The sequence below is a fragment of the Carlito syrichta genome, unplaced genomic scaffold (genome assembly GCF_000164805.1).
Source record: "Carlito syrichta isolate Samal-C Ts95f unplaced genomic scaffold, Tarsius_syrichta-2.0.1 Scaffold310741, whole genome shotgun sequence".
Lineage (NCBI taxonomy): Eukaryota > Metazoa > Chordata > Mammalia > Primates > Tarsiidae > Carlito > Carlito syrichta.
The window spans coordinates 121,223-127,249 of record NW_007254837.1 but is presented as its reverse complement, the minus strand read 5'-3'; the positions used below and the strand labels follow the sequence as shown (position 1 = coordinate 127,249).

At 35.8% G+C, this 6,027-nt stretch overlaps 1 pseudogene; it reads left to right on the top strand.

Annotated features, from left to right (window-relative positions):
- The first annotated feature begins 4,238 nt into the window (after positions 1–4,238).
- On the top strand, positions 4,239–5,525 carry LOC103270907 (annotated as a pseudogene).
- Positions 5,526–6,027: the final 502 nt, after the last annotated feature.

Below are 6,027 nucleotides of genomic sequence, written 5' to 3'. Positions count from 1 at the left end.
TCTAACACTGAATATATACTCAATAGATTATCACTTTCAATTAGTAATATGCCCATTTTTCATCTAATTTTGATAGCAACCTGAAAACTCTTAACTGATGCCAAACAGTCATTTCAGTAATGGGAAAGTTATGAACACTATATTGTTATCACTATGTCAATTACTGTATTGGTGAACACTTAATTAAATAAGCAATTTTAAAGTTATTCAAATTTGCATTTGCATCTTCAGTTTTATAACTCAAGAGCTGATTTTTCAATTATATTTCATATTTGGAAGACATAGTTTTCTAGTAGATTAAAAAATATCTTCCAAACATATAAGCAAATAAGAGTATAAAGGTTAAAATACATTTAAAAATTGTAAACAATGTATCTAGTTCTCAGGTTAAAATATTCAGGACAACCTTTTTCTCTTTTTGGAAAGCAGTTTAACAGGAGTCACGTCCTATATGAAGTTATTGCAATGAAGTGCTTTCTTTAAAAAGAAAAAATCCATACTGTTTCACGCCCTGTTGACAGCAGGTCCTTGTCACTTCAATAGACAGAACTGCCTTCACTGAAACACATGTGTGAAGGAGAGAGGTCTGCTATCTGTGCAGGCCATAACTCCAGGTAATCTGTTTAAACATGCAGTGACATTTCCAATGTAATTAAATTTCTAATTGCACAAACTCTCTCTATATATTGGCATGTATTATGAATTATGATTTATAATTGTTAAAAAAACATTAATTTGAAATCTATGGGCAAATCTTCAGTATCCTGAAGGTACCATGAGACTCAATCTTTTGGAAATTATTTTAACTATATTAATTAAACGTAAGTTTATTCTAAAGTTGATACTGAGGGAGAAGGAAAATTGAATCTTCAAGTTATATTTGTGGTAGGCTATTTTTGTATCCTGTGATAGAGCAGTTATTTGTATCTAGAACACTTGTAATAAAGGTATATGCATAAAGCACACACACACACACACACACACAAAATATATATATATATGGCGTTGTTTGATGCTAAAATGCTCCGGTATGGGCATGCCCATTTTTAAGTGCTGACCCTGTCTGTTGAGCTGTGGTATTATTCTAATTAATGACTTTATATGAGTTGTTTAATATTTTTAGTATCTTTCCTTTCCATCTCTATATTCATGTCAATACAGATATCTGACATATAAAGGTAGTTTATATGAATTAAAATGAATGGCTTAATTTACAGAAAATTGCAAAGGGAATACCAGTATCTGATTGCCCAAGAAGGAAGAACCAGCTAAAGAGAGTCAGATTATGTGCCATGTGGCTTCATCATCAAGCAGGAGAGATAAACTGTTAGTAACATTATCAAACTGGATCAATGAATTGTAGTTGATTCTTTATAACTTACCTCACAAAATCAGTATTTATTTAATACAGGTCTATCACATCTAAAACCAAACCAAGCAAACCATACTAAAAAATTATCTTCTTCTGCAAAAAAGTCTATTTCCAAGATTTGTACTTTTTAAAATTATTTGAATGGCCCTAAATGTCATTTCAAAACCTTCACAAAAATTTATTATGAGACTAGGACTTAAAATATTGAGCATTATTCCCTGAGACATTTTTTCACACTTTAAGAAAAAAATTATTTTCTAAAGTGTTTTTTAAAGGAAACACAGTCAATATTTTTCTTCCAATCATCAAACCTACTACAATAGTTCATTTTCATATTAACCTTATGAAATTATATTTGACTACTCTTGAGGGACTATTTGATACAAATTTTTTGAGAATAATTTTGAAATGAATATCAAAAGAAGAAAAATGAACTTATACTTTTAATCACTAATTCTACCTTTGTACATCAAAAATCTACAAAGATGTCAGGAAATTGCAATATAGTTAATTAATTATTAGGCAAATAATAGAAAAATATAATTTAAAGAATGTTGGACATTAAATAAAAGTAAATTTTATGCAGTACATTTCTACATACTAAAAAGGAAAACCAGCTGAGATAATGAGTCTTACTTTTATGAAAACACTTGCATCTGGTGAAAAACGAAATCCTACTAGACATCAATCTTTAATAACTATTTTAACATGCCTCTCAGCTTTTAAAAATAATGGAAATCTCCAGATGACACAAAATACAAACAAGACAGTTTAGAGAGAGAAAAACAAAATTAAACAATATTTTCTACAGTTTGAAACTCTAAAATATTATGAATCTTTATAGTTAATAATCACATCTTATAATTTAATAAGTAAAAATATTTCTACTTAGCCAAAATTTTCAAGCCAGAATCAGATTACAATTGAAACATAAATTTTAACTTTAATATATTCTACTCCATATAGATATTGAATTATCATAAATGGAATATTTCTTAGAAATCTTCAGATACTTCATTAAAAGCTTTTGTATGTACAGTTAAGTGTACTATTGAAAAATACAAATTACATGCTAAGAGTAAAGAAAATTATTTTTATTTCTCTTTTCATTAACACTAACCAATACACATGACCCATAGAAGTAGGACTGTGAGAGATAATTTACATGTTTCTCCATATGGGACACTTCTAATAACATTTCATTTGTTTTACAGTAGTTATTTTGATAGAAGGAGCCAATATATTGGGGAATTTTTTAGCACACTAAGGGTTTTTGTTATTGCTAGCATAATTAAATTCTAGATTTAGTGAATTATAGATATATAAAAGTACACCTTCCTACCAATGGGAGTAATTGGCCCTACAGAAATCTTTATAACATTTAAATGAAATTGTTAATCAGGGACTATTTACATCTGCACCTGCTCTTATTTGTAACATGAAACTGTGTAATCACTGTCAGTTCTTCCAGATCCAGCCAGTGGATAACTGTTAATACAACAGGAGCATAATTAAAGATAATCCCCATCTGCTGTATTCGACTGGATTTGTTACAGTGAGCACAGTGTGGACAGAAAGGACCAAGGAGAATAATGGTTTGGCACTGGTTGTTTATGACAATGTCATTTATTATCTACACATGAAACTGAGAAATTACCCAAGAAAGGTCATTGATTAACAACAAATGAGAACAGAACAAAAAGTTTAATGAATTAGACTACGATGAATTTTCTTACTTTTAAAGGAATATTTAAAAATATAAAAGCAGTTGAGAATGACACAAATTCACTACAAACATCTTTAAGTAAATTGTGAGTGTTGTCTTTAAAAATGTCTGTGGGCTTCTCAAAGGGTTATTTTAAGCCTCTGATGTGTGTATAAGACATTACAGGAAATGCTTTCAGAGAAAGGGTTATATTTATTATAGTCAGGAAATTATTCATATAGCTTAAGTAAGTGATTTCCCCTCTTTGTTGAAATAGTTCCACAATTTTAAAAGTCACTCTTAATCTGTTACTATATATGGATTATGAATTAATCAAATCATGATAGAGAACATATGTGTTAATTATGTTTATTATAAAGTTATGCATGTTATCTAAGCATCGTGCCCAAGGTATTTCAGATTATGCAGGTATTATAAATAATATATCCAGGTAGACATAAGTGCAGAATTCAGTGCACATTCTATGGAAAGAAAAAAATCAAGAAATCAGTATGAGTTGTATTATATGTGCTCCTTTTTAGCATGTTATAAATGTACTTATTATCATGTTCATTGTCTTTCTGCTTAAAAGTAGGCTCCTATATAATAGGATGTCTTTTTCTTCAGTGATGAATGAGATCTACTTAAATCACTCAGTGTTTGTTGAATAAATTATCATGATCTGAAAAATATGAAATAAACAAATACTAATCTTTGAATTTCTGAATGGAATGTTGGAAGATTTATCCTAGAGAGTAAAAAAAAAAAAAAAAAGCTAAAACGTTTTATGAACATATTTAGTTGTCAGAGTGTCTCTAAAGTACATGTCAACTAATATATGGCCATACAAGTTGTGAAGGAAAAAAAAAGAAACACAAAGAAATTACAAAAGCATGACCCAGCGCAGACATTTGAAAGGGCAGCTTAATACCTATGTTTTAACAACTCAATTTGTATCATGACAGAAGATTGGTAATTCCACATATAACCAACACAGTTATGCAACAATGTGCCTCCTAGGAAAGGAATCCTAAATATTACTGGTATGGATAATGTCAACTAAAAAAGGAATAATTGACAATGCCCAGTGCTGGAGCACAAGACCCAGGACCAAGGGCTGCAAGCAGCGCCGCCAGGTGTGGGGAGGGCACAGGAAATGAAATGACAACGTCAACCCTCCAGAAAGCCACTGATCTGGTGACAAAAACTACAGAAGAGGACAAAGCCAAGAATTACGAGCAGGCACCATACTGTCGAGTATTGCCTTCAAGCCATCAAGTATGAGGCACACAGTGACAAGACCAAGGAGAGAACATTTGAGCCAAGTGCATTCAGTACGTAGACCGGTGGGGAAAAGCTGAAGGATTTTTTACAAAGCAAAGAGAAGCATGGCAAAAAGCCAATGAGAACCAGAGTAGGGGCAAGGGCAGCGATAGTGACAGTGAAGGGGATGATCCGGAGAAAAAGAAACTGCAAGAACAACTGATGGGTGCCATTGTGATGGAGAAACCCGCTATTCAGTGAAATGCTGTGGTCAGGTTGGAGGGGGCCAAGGAGACCCTCAAAGAAGCTGTTACTTTGTCAATTAAATTCCCACACTTGTTCACAGACAAGTACACACCTTGGAGAGGGATACTGCTCTTCAGATTCCCTGGCACAGGGAAATCCTACGTGGCCAAAGCTGTGGGCATGAAAGCCAACAACTCCACCTTCCTCTCTGTGTCTTCCTCAGATTTGATGTCCAAGTGGTTGGGAGAGAGTGAGAAGTTAATCAGGAACCTGTTTGAGCTGACCAGATAGCACAACCCTCCAACATCTTTATCAATGAGGTGGATTCCCTCCTGCGGTCCCGAAATGGAAATGAGAGTGAGGCTGCCTGAAGGATCAAAACAGAGTTCTTGGTCCAGATGCAGGGAGTGGGGCATAACAGGGAAGGGACCCTGTTTCTTGGTGCCACAAACGTCCCATGGGTGTTGGATTTGGCCTTCAGAAGGCAGTTTGAAAAGTGAATTTATATCCCTTTGCCAGAGGAAGCTGCCTGTGCCCAGATGCTTCGGTGGAATCTAGGGAGCAACCTCATGGATGCCAACAAACATGAGCTGGTGCAGAAGACCCAAGGCTACTCCGGTACAGACATCAGCATCATCGTACGGGACTCTCATGCAGCCTGTTGGAAAAGTACAGTTGGCAACACACTTCAAAAAGATCCGTAGCCTTTCCTGCACCAACCCTAGCATTATGACCGATGACCTCCTGACCCCATGCTCCCCAGGGGACGCGGAGGCCATGGAGATGACTTAGATGGATGTCCCTGGTGACAAACTCTTAGAGCCTGTGGTTTGCCTGTCGGACATGCTCCAGTCTTTGTCCACGACCCTGCACACAGTGAGTGCAGATGACCTCCTGAAAGTGAAGACATTTTCAAAGGACTTTGGACAGGAGAGTTAAAAGCTGCTAAACCTGTGCAACGATGAGGGTTGGATATTGAGGCAGAACCACCGCACTTCCCAAATCAGTGGCCAGACAGGGCTCCAGGGCACAGTGACCTCTCTGTTGTCTAGCAGTCAGCCAGGGACCAGGAAGGAAGGGCCTCCATGGCTACAGGGATGCCCTGTTACACGGTGGGCACACAGAGGATCCTGGCTATTCTGACTGCTTCCCCTTCTCGTCCCAGATATTCACTAACTCCTTTTCCTGCCTCCCCTTTTAAAATCCTTTTGTTTTCCTTTAAATTAATGCTGCTTGACTTGTTTATAAATAAAGATAAAATCACTTGAAAGTGTCAAGGAGTGGGATCAGTCGTGCTGTGGGACCCGCAGACCTCCAGATGACTGGCCAGGCCCCACAGCCTTGTTCCTTTACACCCAAGTTTTGCTCCTTAAAAACAGATTGGCTGATGTCTCTGCATCCTCAGCCCAAGCTCTGCCTCAAAAGACCAATTCCTGATCAA